This window comes from Cherax quadricarinatus, chromosome 11 (assembly GCF_038502225.1).
Source record: "Cherax quadricarinatus isolate ZL_2023a chromosome 11, ASM3850222v1, whole genome shotgun sequence".
NCBI lineage: Eukaryota > Metazoa > Arthropoda > Malacostraca > Decapoda > Parastacidae > Cherax > Cherax quadricarinatus.
In genome coordinates this window covers 37,895,263-37,916,285 of record NC_091302.1, presented here as the reverse complement: position 1 = coordinate 37,916,285, position 21,023 = coordinate 37,895,263, and the positions used below count along the sequence as shown (strand labels likewise).

Sequence of the window (21,023 nt, the reverse complement as noted above, 5' to 3'; positions counted from 1 at the left end):
GAACTTTCTTGTGTAAGTAAAGTTGGTTAAGTTTATTAACTGTATTCTAACCTAACCACTCTGTAATCCAGTAAACTCAGTAATCTGGCACACTACAGGTCCCAATGATGCTGAATTTGTGATGGAAGACCTGTAGTTGCATCAGTGGACTCTGACTCCAACCTGGCAGTACCAAGCTTTTGGAATAATGTATAGTGTACTGCAGGGTAAAAGAAGCCAGAGATCCATTACAGAATTTATGCACACCCCAATACAAACATTGACTTCATTACCAGAACCTAATCCATCTTCTACTGCTGACAATCAACAACCATCCACCTCAGCCTAGTAGGGCCACACCATGCATCTCCACTCTCTCTGCATAAGAAAAAGGGAACACTGCAATAGACCTGTTGGCCCATACTAGGCAGGTCCTTCACAAATTCAACCCACTAACAGAATAAACACTACCCAAGCAATAAGCTCTGATAATTCTATTTTCTCACGTGTAAGTCCCACTCAAATCCAACCCCTCTCACTCGTGTATTTATCCAACCTAAATTTGAAATTACCTAAGGTTTTGGCTTCGATAACCCTACTAGGCAGACCGTTCCACTCACAAACTACCCTATTTCCAAACCAGTACTTTCCTATGACCTTTCGAAATCTGAACTTATCTAATTTGAATCCATTTTCACGGGTTCTCTCTTGCAGGGATATCCTCAAAACCTTATTTATATCCCCTTTGTTAATACCCATCTTCCACTTATACACTTCGATCATGTCTTCCCTCATTCTTCGTCTTACAAGTGAATGTAATTTAACCCTTTGGGGGTCGCCAGGCCCTCTCAGAGACTTGTTCTCAGGGTTGCCAAAATTTAAAAAAAAAAAATATTTTTTCTTATGAAAAGATAGAGAATCTTTTCCCGATCATAATGACACAAAAAGTATGAAACTTGATGGAAAACTTACGGAATTATGCTCTCGCGAAGTTAGCGGTCTCGACGATGTTTACGCATCGGCGATTTTGCCCACTTTGAGCCCTATTTTCGGCCAATTGCAATGTACTAGTCGACAAAAATCATAACTATTTTGCTAGAACTCCATTTTGTCTATCGAATGAGTACAAGAAACCACCTATTTACCGATTTCAACTATGCAATAAAGGGGTCAGAATTTAGCAATTTTGCCAATTTCACACAAATTTCAAAAGATGCCCATTTCTGAATAGGGTCCAGAATAAACAAGAAAGACATTCCTGGCACTAAAATAACAAGTTCTCTGTTCGTTAGTCACATCCCCAGGCCCCTCTTATATTTCTTTGGCTTTCCACTTTGAATTTTTATTCTTACAAAAAATAGAAGATTTACTGTTATGCAGACTACTGCATTAGTGTAGAAATGGTATAAATAATATTGGCACACTTGTCAAAGAATATTAGACTCACCAGTTGACGTGTATTGGACGCTTGGCATGATTTGTTTACTTTTGAACTTTGGTAAAAATCGAACATTTCTGCTACTTTGAGCTCAATTTCAATGTACTTTTCATTGTAAAACCAGTCAAAATCATCTCAATTTCTGTAATATGTCTTCCATTCTATAAAATGTTACCAATAAAACTAGAATATAACAATAAATATCATATGAAAATACAGTGCAACGTCGCTGTTTTATTCCAAAAACACGGTCAAAGTTTTTTTTCTCATTACACACTGTGTGCCGCAGGATTTTTTTTATATTCCACACACTGACCCCACATAGACTCATTCTTTCATATGTAGGCCTACCAGCTTTCACTAGATTTGAGGGCACTAGAATTTAGGCATACTAGTACGTCAAAAACCCTGGGGCGTAAGCCGTACTAGTATGACCGAAACCCCCAAAGGGTTAAGGGACTTCAATCTTTCTTCGTATAGAAAATTTCTAATGGTATGTATTAATTTAGTCATTTTACACTGAATGTTTTCTTACAAATTTATATCTATTCTGTAATATGGAGACTAAAACTGAGCTGCGTAATCTAGGTGTGGCCTTACTAATGATGTATAAAGCTGTAGTATAACCTCTAGACTTCTGTTGTTTACACTTTTTGATATAAATCCCAGTAATCTATTTACCTTATTATGCACATGTACACACTGCTGTCTTGGTTTAACCCTTTCAGGGTCCGTCCCGTAGATCTACGGCTGGTCGGTGAGTGTCCAAACCGTAGATCTATGCCAAAATTCTAGCGCCGTCAAATTTAGCGCAAAAGCACTCATAGGCCTACATATGAGAGAACGGGTCTGCACCGTGGGTGTGCGCTGTAAACAAAAAATCTAGGCGCCTGCATAGCATTGTGGGAACGCCGGCTCAGTCACCCTTGTTCACCATGTCTCGTCGCAAGTCAGCTCTCACTCCCCGGAAAATTGGGACTCTCCTCTTCCTGTCTGATAGTTCTGACACTGATGGAAGTGGAAATGAAGACGAATTCTATGGCTTTGATAAGTTAGTGACCGAAAATAATGACCAGGATATCGATAATAGTGCAGAAAACCCCGACGATCCTCGACCTTCTACCTCTGGTGTGGGCACTCGTGACTCACGGTCGGGTGTTCCTAAACGTAAGAGAAAACTAATATTTTCCCGTGGCCTGGCCTCTGACTTCAGTAATGACGATGATTCTGACGTGGATTGTGATTTTATTGCGCTCGACGATCGTTCGAGTAGTGATAGTGAGGAAACATATTCACCAGTGAAGCGTCGGTATGTTCGCCGCCGCATGCGCTCGGGTAGTGTACCCTATGCTGTGCCCAGGGGACAGAGTACATCCCGTAGTACATCCCGGAGTACATCCCGTGGCCCTACACCCGTTTTAGGTAGTGATAGTGAGGATGATGTGGCTACACTTGGCATGGATGGGCCACAGACATCAGTGGATGGTGTTAGTGGGGCTGGTGGTGGTAGTGGCACCGCCATGCGTGACTCGCTGCGCCACGCGGGAACCCACGCTGCTGACTCGTCAGTTCAAGGACAAAGCGGAGCGTCACCCACCAGCCCGCCACAACCACAACCACCCGTACAACCAGCCTATGATGTCCAGTATCCACCAGCAAACCGTATCTGGGATTGGCAGCAAAATCCCAATTTTGTTCCCAGCCCTCACCACTTTGATGACTCGCAAAGTGGAATTCTACCTACCTGTCCCCTTGGAACCACGGCCAATGAACTGGAATTCTTTGAATTATTCTTTGACCAGCCATTGATGGAAACTATTGTCAGGGAAAGTAATAAGTATTTTCAGTACACCATGGCAAATACGATCTTATCACCACAGTCAAGACTACACAGGTGGAAAGAGACGACTGTTGCAGAAATGTATTTGCTTTTTGCAACAATAATGCTTATGCCTCACGTCTATAAGCATAATATAAAAGCATACTGGTCCACAGATCGGCTAATTTGTACCCCATCCTTCAGTGAAATAATACCAGTGAACAGGTTTATCTTACTGTTACGTATGTTGCACTTCTCTGACAAAACCAGGCCTGACAGAAGTGACAGGTTATACAAGATTAGAAATGTTTTCATGTATCTCAAACAAAAGTTCAGGATATACAGTGGACCCCCGGTTAACGATTTTAATCCGTGCAAGAGGGCTCATCGTTATGCGAAATAATCGTTATGCGAATGAATTTTCCCCATAAGAAATAATGGAAATAAAATTAATCCGTGCAAGACGCCCAAAAGTATGAAAAAAAATTTTTTTTACCACATGAAATGTTAATTTTAATACACACAAACTGAAAAAGGCATGCACAATTAAATGACACTTACTTTTATTGAAGATCTGGTGATGATTGATGGGATGGGAGGAGGGGAGAGAGTGTGTTAGTGTTTAGAAGGGGAATCCCCTTCCATTAGGACTTGAGGTAGTAAGTCCTTTTCTGGGGTTACTTCCCTTCTTCTTTTAATGCCACTAGGGCCAGCTTCAGAGTCACTGGACTTCTTTCGCACAAGATATCTGTCCATAGTGGCCTGTACCTCTCGTTCCTTTATGACTTGCCTAAAGTGTTTCACAACATTGTCAGTGTAATAATCACCAGCACGGCTTGCAATAGCTGTGTGAGGGTGATTTTCATCCATGAAGGTTTGCACTTCAAGCCACTTAGCACAGATTTCCTTTATCTTTGTAGTAGGCAACTTCTTCAATTTCTCTCTCCCCTCCTCTGAACCAGTTTCCTCAGGTCTGGCCTCTTGCTCTTGAAGTTGATCTATCAGCTCATCAGTGGTTAGTTCTTCATTGTCCTCCTCCACCAACTCTTCCACATCCTCCCCACTAACCTCCAACCCCAAGGACTTTCCCAATGCCACAATGGATTCCTCAACTGGCACAGGATTCTCAGGGTTAGCCTCAAACCCTTCAAAATCCCTTTTGTCTACACATTCTGGCCACAGTTTCTTCCAAGCAGAGTTCAAGGTCCTCTTTGTCACTTCCTCCCAAGCCTTACCTATAAGGTTTACACAATTGAGGATATTAAAGTGATCTCTCCAAAACTCTCTTAGAGTCAGTTGAGTTTCTGAGGTCATTACAAAGCACCTTTCAAACAGAGCTTTTGTGTACAGTTTCTTGAAGTTGGAAATAACCTGCTGGTCCATGGGCTGCAGGAGAGGAGTGGTATTAGGAGGCAAAAACTTCACCTTAATGAAGCTCATGTCCCCATAAAGTCGCTCTGCCACGTCTGTAGGATGACCAGGGGCATTGTCTAACACCAGGAGGCACTTAAGTTCTAATTTCTTTTCAGTTAGGTAATCTTTCACATTGGGGGCAAATGCATGGTGTAACCAGTTATAGAAAAATTCCCTAGTGACCCATGCCTTACTGTTTGCCCTCCACAGCACACACAAATTATCCTTGAGGACATTCTTTTGCCTGAACGCTCTGGGAGTTTCAGAGTGATACACTAATAAAGGCTTCACTTTGCAATCACCAGTAGCATTGGCACACATCAACAAAGTAAGCCTGTCTTTCATAGGCTTATGTCCTGGGAGTGCCTTTTCCTCCTGAGTAATGTAGGTCCTGCTTGGCATTTTCTTCCAGAACAGGCCTGTTTCATCACAATTAAACACTTGTTCAGGTTTCAGTCCTTCAGTTTCTATGTACTCCTTGAATTCCTGCACATATTTTTCAGCCGCTTTGTGGTCCGAACTGGCAGCCTCACCATGCCTTATCACACTATGGATGCCACTACGCTTCTTAAATCTCTCAAACCAACCTTTGCTGGCCTTAAATTCACTCACATCATCACTAGTTGCAGGCATTTTTTTAATTAAATCCTCATGCAACTTCCTAGCCTTTTCACATATGATCGCTTGAGAGACGCTATCTCCTGCTATCTGTTTTTCATTTATCCACACCAATAAGAGTCTCTCAACATCTTCCATCAATTGCGATCTTTGTTTCGAAAACACAGTTGAACCTTTGGCAAGAACAGCTTCCTTGATTGTCTTTCTGGTGCCCACAATAGTAGCGATGGTTGATTGGGGTTTCTTGTACAGCTTGACTAGGTCGGCTATACGCACTCCACTTTCATACTTATCAATTATCTCTTTCTTCATCTCTATAGTAATTCTTACCCTTTGAGGTGTAGGGTTGGCACTAGAAGCTTTCTTGGGGCCCATGGTCACTTATTTTCCAGAAACAGCACCGAAAATACTGTAATAATACGAAATATTCCGAGTGTATGCTTGGATGTTACCGCGGAGGCTGGCTGGTAAACAATGGGACGGAGCGGCACATGTGAGGCTGGCTGAGGGCACATTGGACGCGTCTCGGACGAAAATCGGTATGCGGGTTTTTAATCGGTATGCGCGGCAAAAATTTTGCGATAAAAGTAATCGTTATGCGGAAAAATCGCTATGCGATGCCATCGTTATGCGGGGGTCCACTGTACTTTTATCCATTCAAGAATCTTGTAATTGACGAGTCTTTGATTTTGTTCAAAGGTAGACTGTCATTCAAGCAGTATATACCGAGCAAGAGGAACCGCTTTGGTATAAAATTGTTTGTACTCTGTGATTGTGACAGTGGCCTGGTGTTGGATATTGTTGTATACACGGGTAGTAAAACATTGAAAGATACCAAGATGTTATTGGGTATATCAGGTGACGTAGTGAGAAACATGATGGCACCTTATCTTGGTAAGGGCCATACATTATATACCGATAACTGGTACACAAGCCCATTACTCAGTGATTTCATGCGAGTGAACAAGACAGATGTGTGTGGCACAGTGCGTTCTAATCGTAAACATATGCCCAGGCTCAACGCAGGTGTTCGTGGTGATGACGTGCAGGTGTTTACTGCCAATGACATCATGGCATTACGGTGGCATGACAAACGAGATGTCACATTGTTGACAACCATTCACCGTAATGAAATGCAAGACAGTGGCAAAGTTGATCGAGTGACTAATGAACGTATTCGAAAACCAGTGACAGTGATTGATTATACACAAAACATGCGCTTGGTTGACAAGTGTGACATGCAGATTGGTTTTGTTGACTGTGTTCGTAAGAGTTACAAGTGGTACATGAAACTTTTCTTCCATCTCATGGACATTTCAATGCTGAATGCATATAATATGTACCAAATAAAGACTGGTAACAGACCACCGTATGGTGAATTTTGTTTGTCTGTTGTCAGACAACTCATAATGAAGTACCAGGTAACAACACCTGCAATACAACATGGTCCTCGAATTCATCACAATATACCCAAGCGTTTGAGAAGAGAAGGTGATCATTTCATAATACAGCTTCCTTCAACTCAAAAGAAATTTGCTCAGAAGAGATGCATTGTCTGTGCACAAACAAAACGACGGCAACAAAGACACAAAGACACTCGGTTTATGTGTGAGGAATGTAAGGTGCCTCTGTGCATGGTGCCTTGTTTCAAGGAGTTCCACAAGCTCCAGCAGTTCTAAAACCATGTCCAGTGATTGTAAATATGTAAATATATGATAGAACATTAGTATTATACAATATTTGTGCATGTTTATTGTAATAAACAACAGTGGTAAACAATAATATGATAATAACTTTAGTGCGGTTATTGTGTTCAATACAGTGAGTTTATGTATATAAATTATATACAGTATTGGTCTCTCAGGCCCCAAATGTTAGTAGGAATAGAAAAAAATTGGAAAAGAAAAGAAAAAACAACTAAAACAACAAAATAATATAATACGCGTATGTGGAATTCGTCGATGTTGCCGCCACCACATCATTTTCTACAAACTTCTTGGCACTGTATCTCGGTAAGTACTGATCAGATTCTAATTTTTTTTGTTTTATTACCTTCACAAAAATATGCTCTTTAATTCTGTAAGAAAAAATAATTTTTTTTTTTTTTCAAAATTTCTTGGACACTGGTGCGTGACTTCAGATTTTGGCCTTGGACCCTGAAAGGGTTAAGGTTCCTGCTTACCATAGCCCCCAAGTCCTTTTTGCAGTCTGTTTGGCTAAGTTCTACATTATTTAATTTATAATTGCTGGGGTTATGGACATTCCCGAGCTTCAGAACCTTGCATTTATCTACATCAAACTGCATTTGCCACTTTTCTGACCAGGAATTGAGTTTGTCTAAATCCTCCTGAAGTTCCGTGACATCTACGCTTGAATCAATTATCCTACCTATCTTTGTGTCATTGGCGAATTTGCTCATATCACTAGTAATTGCCCTCATCAAGGTCATTGATATATAATATAAACAACAATGGGCCTAAGACTGATCTCTGTGGAATGCCACTTGTTACAGATCCCCACTCAGATTTAACCCCATTTATGCACGCTCTCTGCTTCCTGTTCATGAGCCATGACTCGATCCATGACAGCACTTTTCCTCCAGTGCCATGAGCTGCCACTTTCTTTAACAGTCTCTGGTGCAATACTCTATCAAAAGCCTTACTAAAATCACATTCACTGACATACACCAACAACCAGAATTTAAGGTAAATAATATTTCTGTTGCATTTGTAATGTTAAGTAACAATAACAGCATTATCATTTTTATTTTTGTAAGATCTGGATGTGTAAAGAAAAGGTGTTTGTTTTTTTTTTTTTTTTAGGGGGGTCCCAGGAGTGTAACCCTATTTTTCCCATAAGTTCTTCAGTTTATATAACACGGATTTATCTAACATGGCAGTTTCAGGAACGTAACTACCGTGTAATATGAGGGTCTACTGTATTTTTGTTTAAGGCATTTTAATAGAAATACTGAAATTCAGAGTTTGGGAAGTCTTGATTCAATACACAAATAATTTGCATTTAGGAGACTGAAATTTATGACAACATTTTGGTCTGACTTGGACCATTAACAAATCATTAACAGTGTGATTTGTTGATGGTCCAAATTAGACCGAAACATCATTGTAAGTTTGTCTGCTACTGGTTATTTGTGTACTGTTCCATCTGTGGTATTGTAACATTTCATTATTTCACGAGTTAGTTTACTTAGTGAATTCTGCAGAAGCCAGAAAACAAGTCACATGCATGCATGCTTGCAAACACATGCACACACACATTCACACACATATACATACATACATATACAGCTGTACTTACATATATTTAGTATTTACTATGAATTTACAATACAATAAACTCTCAATATAATAGATCCTAATATAACATACTTTTAAAATTTGGGGCACAGTCCACGAGGTAAGTTATACTTTTAACTCGTTCATTGTTTATTGTACTGTATCTGTGAATTGTGTGTACAGTATTAGGTGTACACTAGAGTACATTAGTGCATTTTATTGCTGTTTTTGACATTACAGCCTCTCCTCACTTAACGACATACTCGTTTACTGACGACTCGGACTTACGACGGGCTTTCTGACCAGTATGCATACGTAAATAATGTATATTAGAACTGATTTCCTCTATTCTGTTTATTACAGTATGCAATACACTACTGTATAAACATTTAAAAATATACAGTGGAACCTCCACGAACGAGTTTAATCCGTTTAGTGACCTTGCTCGCATCTGGATTTGCTCATTTGCAGAGTCAGTTTTCCTCATTTAAATTAATCGAAATGCAATTAATTCGTTCAAGTGGAATTCCAGGCACCATAAAATACTTCAATAATTTCCCTACTATCATCTCTTCGGCTTATTTATCTATCACAGTTAATCTAGTATGACATAATAAACAATATAAATAACATACTAACCTGATATATACTCTAGAATGAATAAAATGTGTCATTATGTAACAAGTGGAGGCGGCCATAACTGCTCCAGCATTATTGTGGTAAACACTGCCATCTAGTGACAGCCTTTTGAAGCCATTTATTATATAGTACATTATTATTATACATGTATTATTATTATATGTATTATTATTATTATTATTATTATTATTATTATTATTATTATAATATTATTATTATATTATTATTGTACAGTGAACCCCCGACTTATGAAGGCCTCATCTAACGATAAAATTGACTTACGAAACGTTTCAGCGTAAAAAAATCCCCCCCCTATGTATGAACAAAAACTCGACTTACATCACTTGTCCCGAACGCGTCCACACGTCCATCTGGCCTGAGCGTGCCTTAGCTGCCCTGCCTTCAGTTAGTATGCCAATGTTTACAAGCCAGTGAGGTCGTTCCCACGCATACATTCGGTATACTATTTTGTATTCCAGTGTTTTTAGTGCTTGTACCTGCTAAATAAGCCACCATGGGCCCAAAGAAAGCTTCTAGTGCCAACCCTGTGGTAAAAAAGGTGAAAATTACTATTGAAATGAAGAAAGAGATGATCACAAAATATGAGAGTGGAGTACGTGTCTCCGAGCTGGCCAGGTTGTACAACAAACCCCAATCAACCATCGCTACTATCTTGGCCAACAAAAAGGCAATCAAGGAAGCTGTTGTTGCAAATGTCGCGAGTAAGGGATTTAGAGGAATTTTTTATTCCTTGGAAGTTTATAAAGAACTTCAGAATTTTTTTGGCCTGTTAAAAATTTTTCCCTCTCAGGCAACAGGGTATTGAATTAAAGCTAATTTAATATATTTTAGAGTCTAGGGGTAATTTCAACTAGGAAACTTAACCCCTTCAGGGTCCAAGGCCAAAATCTGAAGTGGTGCTCCAGTGTCCAAGAAATTTTGAAAAAAAAAAAAAAAAATTATTTTTTCTTACAGAATTAGAGAGTATATTTTTGTGAAGGTAATAAGACAAAAAAAAATTTCTGATCAGTACTTACCGAGATACAGTGCCGAGAAGTTGACCCCAAATGCCGTGGTGGTGGCAACAGCGACGATTTCCACATACGCACATTACTTTGTTTACCGTTTTTTGTATTTTTTTCTTTTCTTTTCTAATATTTTTCTTTTCCTACTAACATTTGGGGCCTGAGAGACCAATACTGTATATACTGTAATGTATATATATAAACTCACTGTATTGAACACAATAACTTCACTAAAGTTATCATATTATTGTTTACCACTGTTGTTTATTACAATAATCGTGCACAAATCTTGTATAATACTAATGTTCTATCATATATTTACATATTTACAATCACTGGACATGGTTTTAGAACTGCTGGAGCTTGTGGAACTCCTTGAAACAAGGCACCATGCACAGAGGTACCTTACATTCCTCACACATAAACCGAGTGTCTTTGCATCTTTGTTGCCGTCGTTTTGTTTGTGCACAGACGATGCATCTCTTCTGAGCAAATTTCTTCTGAGTTGAAGGAAGCTGTATTATGAAATGATCACCTTCCCTCCTCAAACGCTTGGGTATAACCTGAGGAGTTCGAGGACCTTATTGTATAGCAGGTGTTGTTACCTGGTACTTCATTATGAGTTGTTTGACAACAGACAAACAAAATTCACCATATGGTGGTCTGTTGCTGGTCTTCATTTGGTACATATTATATGCATTGAGCATTGAAATGTCCATGAGATGGAAGAAAAGTTTCATGTACCACTTGTAACTTTTACGAACACAATCAACAAAGCCAATCTGCATGTCACATTTGTCAACCAAGCGCATGTTTTGTGTATAATCAATCACTGTCACTGGTTTTTGAATACATTCATTAGTCACTCGATCAACTTTGCCATTGTCTTGCATTTCATTACGGTGAATGGTTGTCAACAATGTGACATCTCGTTTGTCATGCCACCGTAATGCCATGATGTCATCGGCAGTAAACACCTGCACATCATCACCACGAGCACCTGCGTTGAGCCTGGGCATATGTTTACGATTAGAACGCTCTGTGCCACACACATCTGTCTTGTTCACTCGCAAGAAATCACTGAGTAATGGGCTTGTGTACCAGTTATCGGTATATAATGTATGCCCCTTACCAAGATAAGGTGCCATCATGCTTTTCACTACGTCACCTGAGATACCCAATAACATCTTGGTATCTTTCAATGTTTTACTTCCCGTGTATACAACAATATCCAATACCAGGCCACTGTCACAGTCACAGAGTACAAACAGTTTTATACCAAAGCATTTCCTCTTGCTCGGTATATACTGCTTGAATGACAGCCTACCTTTGAACAAAATCAAAGACTCGTCAATTACAAGATTCTTGAATGAATAAAAGTACATGCTGAACTTTTGTTTGAGATGCATAAAAACATTTCTAATCTTGTATAACCTGTCACTTCTGTCAGGCCTGGTTTTGTCAGAGAAGTGCAACATACGTAACAGTAAGATAAACCTGTTCACTGGGATGATTTCACTGAAGACCGGGGTAGAAATTAGCCGATCTGTGGACCAGTATGCTTTTATATTATGCTTATAGACATGAGGCATAAGCATTATTGTTGCAAAAAGCAAATACATTTCTGCAACAGTCGTCTCTTTCCACCGGTGTAGTCTTGACTGTGGTAATATGATCGTATTTGCCATGGTGTACTCAAAATACTTATTATTTTCCCTGACAGTAGTTTCCATCAATGGCTGGTCAAAGAATAGTTCAAAGAATTCCAGTTCATTTGCAGTTTTTCCAAGGGAACAAGTTGGTAGAATTCCACTTTCAGAGTCATCAAAGTGGTGGGGCTTGGGAACAAAATTGGGATTTTGCTGCCAATCCCAGATACGGTTTGCTGGTGGATACTGGACATCATAGGCTGGTTGTGCGGGTAGTTGTGGTTGTGGTGGGCTGGTGGCTGACGCTCCGCTTTGTCCTTGAACTGCGGAGTCAGCAGCGTGGGTCCCAGCCTGGGCTGGTGAGTCACGCATGGCTGTGGCACTACCATCACCACTACCACCATCTACTGATGCCTGTGGTCTATCCATGCCAAGTGTAGCCACATCATCCTCACTATCACTATCTATACCTGGTGTAGGGCCACGGGATGTACTCCGGGATGTACTCCGTCCCCTGGGCACAGCATAGGGTACACTACCCGAGTGCATGCGGCGGCGTACATACCGACGCTTCACTGGTGAATATGATTCCTCACTATCACTACTCGAATGATCGTCAAGAGCAATAAAATCACAATCCACGTCACTGTCATCATCATTGCTGAAGTCAGAGGCCTGGCCACGCGAAAATAATAGTTTTCTCCTGCGTTGAGGTACAACCGACCGTGACTGACGAGTGCCCACACCAGAGGTAGAAGGTTGAGGATCGTCAGGGTTTTCTGCACTATTATCGATATCCTGGTCATTCCTTTCGGTCACTAACTGATCAAAGCCAAAGAATTTGTCTTCATTTCCACTTCCATCACTGTCAGAACTATCAGATAGGAACAGGAGAGTCCCAATTTTCCTTGGAGTGAGAGCTGCCTTGCGACGAGGCATGGTGAACAAGGGTAACTGAGCCGGCGTTCCCACTGCTATGCCGGCGCCTAGATTTTTTGTTAATGGCGCACACCCACCACGCAGACCCGTTCTCTCACATGTAGGCCTATGAGCGTTTTCGCGCTAAATTTGACGGCGCTAGAATTTTGGCGTAGATCTACGGTTTGGACACTCAACGTGAAGCCGTAGATCTACAGGATGGACCCTGAAAGGGTTAATACAATAATATTAAAAAACTTATTATGTTTAATTTTCAAGTATTTGAATACAATACTTTATCTTCTCTTTGTACATAATATTATATCTTAATACTGTATGTACAATAGTTTTATGTATTTACAGAAATATATAATGTTCAAACACATGGAAATATCACATTAACAATGAACACTAATCTTTAACTCTTTAAAATTTAAGTCTTCACAAACATCTAAGTCTTTGCCTCAACAAGACTGTGCTAAACCCAACTGCATAAATGTACAAAATTTAACAAGACCTCTGAATTCTGTCATAAAGAAGACAGCAAGAATTTGTCTGAAAAGACTTATCTCTAAATTATTATTATTATAATCAAAAAGAAGCGCTAAGCCACAAGGGCTATACAGCGCTGCAGGGCAGGAAGGAAGCGAGGGCATCAGGTGGCAAAAGGGAGATGGATGAGTATTAGGTTATGGATAACAGCGGGGCAGTGGATGGTGAAAGGGTAAAGGGCAGCAAGAGACTGAGCTAGAAAGGGCTGAGGGGAGTGCGAAAGGTATCATTATCAGAGTTTGTGGAGTAAATCAGTCGTTGTCAAGAAGTCTAAGATTGTTGGAATGCCCAAGAATATATACAAATCAATCTTTGGAACAATAATGAATGAACTATGAGCCAGCTCTTAAGTCTAATTCTCAAGAAAATTCAAACTGAGTGAATCTAAGAGAGAACCAAAATATGATCAGTAGTCAGGGCTAGATCAGGGAGCAGACTGACTCACTGCCAGTCTGTTGATCCGTCGTCAGGTTGGATCATGTGACCCAAACGTCAGTAAGCCGGACTTAAACAAGTGAACAATTTGCCTGTTGGTTTCCTGACTTTTGTATGTTCTACACGCACATAAGAAATCCTACCTAACAATAATAATAACTAAAAATCATCAATATCGATAATACTGTAATAGTAATAATAATAATGATAATGATAATACCATGTTATATTTTATACATTGACAGATAATATAACGCTGAAAATCTCTATTTTAGCTATAAACAGAGACTTTCACGCTATAATATTAACCCTTTTGGGGTTTCGGCTGTACTAGTACGGCGTACGTGCCAGGGTTTTTGACGTACTAGTACGCATAAATTCTAGTGCCCTCAAATCTAGCAAGAGAAAGCTGGTAGGCCTACATATGAAAGAATGGGTCTATGTGGTCAGTGTGCGCAGTATAAAAAAAATCCTGCAGCACACAGTGCGTAATGAGAAAAAAAAACTTTGTGTTTTTGGTTTAAAACAGCGACTTTGCACTGTATTTTCATATTGTATTTATTGTTGTATTCTAGTTTTCCTGGTTTCATTGTATAGAATGGAAGACATATTACAGAAATTGAGATGATTTTGGCTGGTTTTACAATGAAAAGTACCTTGAAATTGAACTCAGAGTAGCAGAAATGTTCGATTTTTACCAAAGTTCAAAAGTAAACAAATCATGCTTAGCGTCCAATACACGTCAACTGGTGGGTCTAATATTCTTTCACAAGTGCGCCGATATTATTTATACCATTTCTACACTAATGCAGTAGTCTGCATAACAGTAAATCTTATTTTTTTTTGTGAGAATAAAAAATCAAAGTGGAAAGTGAAAGAAATGTAAGAGGGGCCTGGAGACGTGACTAATGAGCAGAGGAAATGTTATTTTAGTGCCAGGAATGTCTTTCTTGTTTATTCTGGACCCTATTTGGAAATTGGCATCTTTTGAAATTTGTGTGAAATTGGCAAAATTGCTAAATTCTGACCACTTTATTGGATAATTGAAATCGGTAAATGGGTGGTTTCTTGTACTCATTCGATAGAAAAAACAGAAATAGTTATGATTTTTGTTGGCTAGTACACTGGAATTGGCCGAAAATAGGGCTCAAAGTGGGCAAAATCGCCGATGCGTAAACATTGTCGAGACCGCTAACTTCGTGAGAGCATAATTCCGTAAGTTTTCCATCAAATTTCATACTTTTGGTGTCATTATGATCGGGAAAAGATTCTCTATCTTTTCATAAGAATTTTTTTTTTTTTTTTTTTTTTTTTTTTTTTTTTTTTTTTTTTTTTTTTTTTTTTTTTTTTTTTTTTTTTTGAAATTTTGGCAACCCTGAGAACAAGTCTCTGAGAGGGCCTGGCGTCCCTCAAAGGGTTAAGTGATAATCACTTCTCAGACAACAGTTAAATATTACAGGATGACCTGTCTCCAAGGTACAACACAAAAGGTGCAAGTATCTTTTCGAAACAGAGATCGCAAGTACTCGAAGATGTTGAGAGACTATTATTGGTGTGGATAAACGAAAAACAGATATCAGGAGATAGCATCTCTCAAGCAATCATATGTGAAAAGGCAAGGCAGTTGCATGAGGATTTAATTAAAAAAATACCTGCAACTAGTGGTGATGAGAGTGAATTTAAGGCCAGCAAAGGTTGGTTTGGGAGATTTAAGAATCTTAGTGGCATACACAGTGTGATAAGGCATGATGAGGCTGCCAGTTCGGACAAAAAAGTGGCTGAAAAATATGTGCAGGAATTCCAGGGGTACATAGAGGCTGAAGGATTGCAACCCCAACAAGTGTTTAATTGTGATGAAACAGGCCTGTTTTGGAAGAAATTGCCAAACAGGACCTACACAGGAGGAAAAAAGCACTTCCAGGACACAAGCCTATGAAGGCCAGGGTTACTTTAATGTTGTATAGTAATGCAAGTGGAGATTGCAGAGCGAAGCCTCTACTCGTGTATCACTCTGAAACTCCCAGAGTGTTCAGGAAAAACAGTGTCGTCAAGGCTAATTTGTGTGTGATGTGGAGGGCAAACAGTAAGACATGGGTCACTAGGGACATTTTTCTATGACTGGTTTTACCATGTGTTTGGCTCCACTGTTAAAAATTACCTCTTGGAAAATAAATTGGACCTTAAGTGCCTTCCTCCTGGTATTAGACAATGCTCCTGCTCATCCTTCAGACTTGCCAGAGCTAATTTCGGGGGAGTTGAGTTTTATTAAAGGTTTTGCCTCCTACTACCACTCCTCTCCTCCTGCCCATGGACCAGCAGGTCATTTCAAATTTCAAAAAACTGTACACCAAAGCAATGTTTCAAAAGTGCTTTGAAGTGACCTCAGACACTTGATTGACCCTAAGAGAGTTTTGGAAAGATCACTTTAGTATCCTCAATTGCATAAACCTTATAGGTAAGGCTTGGGAGGGAGTAACTAACAGGACCTTGAACTCTGCTTGGAGGAAATTGTGGCCACAATGTGTACAAAAGAGGAATTTTGAAGGGTTTGGGGCTAACCCTCAGGAGCCTATGCCAGTTGTGGAATCTATTTTGGCATTGGGGAAGTCCATGGGGTTGGAGGTTAGTGGGGAGGATGTGGAAGTGTTGGTGGAGGACGACGATGAAGAACTAACCACTGATAAGCTGCAAGAGCATCTGTAACAGCAAGCGGCCACAACTGAGGAAATTGCTTCAGAGGAGGGGAGAGAGAAATTGAGGAAATTGCCTTCTTCAACAACTAAGGGAATAATACACATATAACCCGTTCCAGTCACGGTATTGTGCCTTTTTTTGTTATTTAACTAAGGGAATGTGTGCAAAGTGGATTGAACTACAAACCTTTATAGATGAAAATCACCCTAACACATCTATTGCAAGGCGTGCTGGTGACTTTTACAATGACTATGTTGTGAACCACTTTAGGAAAATCTTAAAGGAACATGAGGTACAGAGCTCTATGGACAGATTTTTGGTGTGACAGAGGTCCAGTGACACTCAAGTTGTTCCCAGTGGCATTAAAAGAAGGAGGGAAGTAACCCTGGAAAAGGACTTGCTACCTAAAGTCCTTATGGAAGGGGATTTCCCTTCCAAAAATTAATACACTACCATCTCCCCTCCTCCCATCTCATCACACAGCACTACATCTTCAATAAAGGTAAGTGTCATTTATTCTTCATTTATACACTACATATATTATGCATGTATCCTTCTTTTTGTGTGTAGGAAAATGTATATTTCATGTGTTAAAATTTTTTTTTCATACCTTTGGGTGTTTGGAACAGATTAATTGGATTTCCATTATTTCTTATGGGGAAAATTAATTCGACTTACAATAATTTTGTCGAACGATGAGCTCTCTGGAAGGGGATTAATATAGTAAGTTGGGGGTTCGCTGTACGTTTTTTTTTATTATTATTATTATTATTTTTTTTTATTGACACACTGGCCGATTCCCACCAAGGCAGGGTGGCCCAAAAAAGAAAAACTTTCACCATCATTCACTCCATCACTGTCTTGCCAGAAGGGTGCTTTACACTACAGTTTTTAAACTGCAACATTAATACCCTTCCTTCAGAGTGCAGGCACTATACTTCCCATCTCCAGGACTCAAGTCCGGCCTGCCGGTTTCCCTGAATCCCTTCATAAATGTTACTTTGCTCACACTCCAACAGCACGTCAAGTATTAAAAACCATTTGTCTCCATTCACTCCTATCAAACACGCTCACGCATGCCTGCTGGAAGTCCAAGCCCCTCGCACACAAAACCTCCTTTACCCCCTCCCTCCTACCTTTCCTAGGCTGACCTCTACCCCACCTTCCTTCCACTACAGACTGATACACTCTTGAAGTCATTCTGTTTCTCTCCATTCTCTCTACATGTCTGAACCACCTCAACAACCCTTCCTCAGCCCTATGGACAACAGTTTTGGCAATCCCGCACCTCCTCCTAACTTCCAAACTACGAATTCTCTGCATTATATTCACACCACACATTGCCCTCAGACATGACATCTCCACTGCCTCCAGCCTTCTCCTCGCTGCAACATTCATCACCCATGCTTCACAGCCATACAGGAGCATTGGTAAAACTATACTCTCATACATTCCCCTCTTTGCTTCCAAGGACAAAGTTCTTTGTCTCCACAGACTCCTAAGTGCACCGCTCACCCTTTTCCCCTCATCAGTTCTATGATTCACCTCATCTTTCATAGACCCATCTGCCGACACGTCCACTCCCAAATATCTGAGTACATTTACCTCCTCCATACTCTCTCCCTCCAATCTGATATACAATTTTTCATCACCTGATCTTTTTGTTATCCTCATAACCTTACTCTTTCCTGTATTCACTTTTAATTTTCTTTTTTTACATACCCTACCAAATTCATCCACCAACCTCTGCAACTTCTCTTCAGAATCACCCAAGAGCACAGTGTCATCAGCAAAGAGCAACTGTGACAACTCCCACTTTATGTGTGATTCTTTATCTTTTAACTCCACACCTCTTGCCAAAACCCTCGCATTTACTTCTCTTAAAACCCCATCTATAAATAAATTGTACAACCACGGTGACATCACACATCCTTGTCTAAGGCCTACTTTTACTGGGAAATAATCTCCTTCTTTCCTACATACTCTAACTTGAGCCTCACTCTCCTCGTAAAAACTCTTCACTGCTTTCAGTAACCTACCTCCTATACCATACATCTGCAACATCTGCCACATTGCCCCCCTATCCACCCTGTCATACGCCTTTTCCAAATCCATAAATGCCACAGAAACCTCTTTAGCCTTATCTAAATACTGTTCACTTATATGTTTCACTGTAAACACCTGGTCCACACACCCCCTACCTTTCCTAAAGCCTCCTTGTTCATCTGCTATCCTATTGTTCATCTTACTCTTAATTCTTTTAATAATAACTCTACCATACACTTTACCAGGTATACTCAACAGACTTATCCCCGTATAATTTTTGCACTCTCTTTTGTCCCTTTTGCCTTTATACAAAGGAACTATGTATGCTCTCTGCCAATCCCTAGGTACCTTACCCTCTTCCATACATTTATTAAATAATAGCACCAACCACTCCAAAACTATATCCCCACCTGCTTTTAACATTTCTATCTTTATCCCATCAATCCTGGCTGCCTTACCCCCTTTCATTTTACCTACTGCCTCATGAACTTCCCCCACACTCACAACTGGCTCTTCCTCACTCCTACACGAAATCACAGCTTCCCTATCTTCATCAACATTCAGCAATTCCTCAAAATATTTCCTCCATCTTCCCAATACCTCTAACTCTCCATTTAATAATTCTCCTCTCCTATTTTTAACTGACAAATCCATTTGTTCTCTAGGCTTCCTTAACTTGTTAATCTCACTCCAAAACTTTTTCTTATTTTCAATAAAATTTGTTGATAACATCTCGCCCACTCTCTCATTTGCTCTCTTTTTACATTGCTTCACCACTCTCTTAACCTCTCTCTTTTTTTCGATATACTCTTCCCTCCTTGCATCACTTCTACTTTGTAAAAACTTCTCATATGCTAACTTTTTCTCCCTTACTACTCTCTGTAGATCATCATTCCACCAATCGCTCCTCTTCCCTCCTGCACCCACTTTCCTGTAACCACAAACTTCTGCTGAACACTCTAACACTACATTTTTAAACCTACCCCATACCTCTTTGACCCCATTGCCTATGCTCTCATTAGCCCATCTATCCTCCAATAGTTGTTTATATCTTACCCTAACTGCCTCCTCTTTTAGTTTATAAACCTTCACCTCTCTCTTACCTGATGCTTCTATTCTCCTTGTATCCCGTCTACCTTTTACTCTCAGTGTAGCTACAACTAAAAAGTGATCTATCTGTGGCCCCTCTATAAACATGTACATCCTGAAGTCTACTCGACTGTCTTTTATCTACCAATACATAATCCAACAAACTACTGTCATTTTGCCCTACATCATATCTTGTATACTTATTTATCCTCTTTTTCTTAAAATATGTATTACCTATAACTAAACCCCTTTCTATACAAAGTTCAGTCAAAGGGCTCCCATTATCATTTACACCTGGCACCCCAAACTTACCTACCACACCCTCTCTAAAAGTTTCTCCTACTTTAGCATTCAGGTCCCCTACCACAATTACTCTCTCACATGGTTCAAAGGTTCCTGTACATTCACTTAACATCTCCCAAAATCTCTCTCTCTTCTACATTCCTCTCTTCTCCAGGTGCATGCACGCTTATTATGACCCACTTTTCGCTTCCAACCTTTACTTTAATCCACATAATCCTTGAATTTACACATTCATATTCTCTTTTCTCCTTCCATAACTGATCCTTCAACATTATTGCTACCCCTTCCTTAGCTCTAACTCTCTCAGATACTCCAGATTTAATCCCATTTATTTCTCCCCATCGAAACTCCCCTACCCCCTTCAGCTTTGTTTCACTTAGGGCCAGGACATCCAACTTCTTTTCATTCATAACATCAGCAATCATCTGTTTCTTGTCATCTGCACTACATCCATGCACTCTCAAGCATCCCAGTTTTATAAAGTTTTTCTTCTTCTCTTTTTTAGTAAATGTTTACAGGAGAAGGGGTTACTAGCCCATTGCTCCCGGCATTTTAGTCACCTCATACGACACGCATGGCTTACGGAGGAAAGATTCATTTCCACTTCCCCATGGACAACAGAAGAAATAAAGAAGAACAAGAACTATTTAGAAAAAGGAGAAAACACCTAGATGTATGTATATATATATGCATGTGCGTGTCTGTGAAGTGTGACCAAAGTGTAAGTAGGAGTATCAAGATATCCCTGTTATCTAGCGTGTTTATGAGACAGAAAAAGTCACCAGCAATCCTACCATCATGTAAAACAGTTACAGGTTTGTCATCTGTGAAACAGATGGAATTTTTATTCACAAAAAATAGATGATTTACTGTTATGCAGACTACTGCATTATTGTAATAACTGTATAAATAATGTCAATTCATTCATGACTGCTTATTGGAATGGAGGTGACATCATTCGTTTACTCACGAACATCGGCAAAAATAGAACATTTCTGCTATTTTGAGCTCATTTTCAAGGTAGTTCTTGTCATGCAACCATTCAAAATCATATCTATTTCTGTAATATATCTTCCATTCTATCAAATGAGACCAAAAAAACGAGAATAC

The 21,023-nt window shown here is 39.8% G+C and overlaps 2 protein-coding genes across 6 annotated transcripts in view; one reads left to right on the top strand and one right to left on the bottom strand.

Moving 5' to 3' along the window:
- Window positions 1-21,023, bottom strand: part of LOC128687597 (uncharacterized) — a 191,527-nt gene that overhangs the window by 5,148 nt on the left and 165,356 nt on the right. The window lies entirely within an intron of this gene.
- The window catches only part of LOC128687596 (uncharacterized), a 213,115-nt gene that overhangs the window by 113,955 nt on the left and 78,137 nt on the right, over window positions 1-21,023 (top strand). The gene's annotated exons all lie outside the window — the stretch shown is intronic.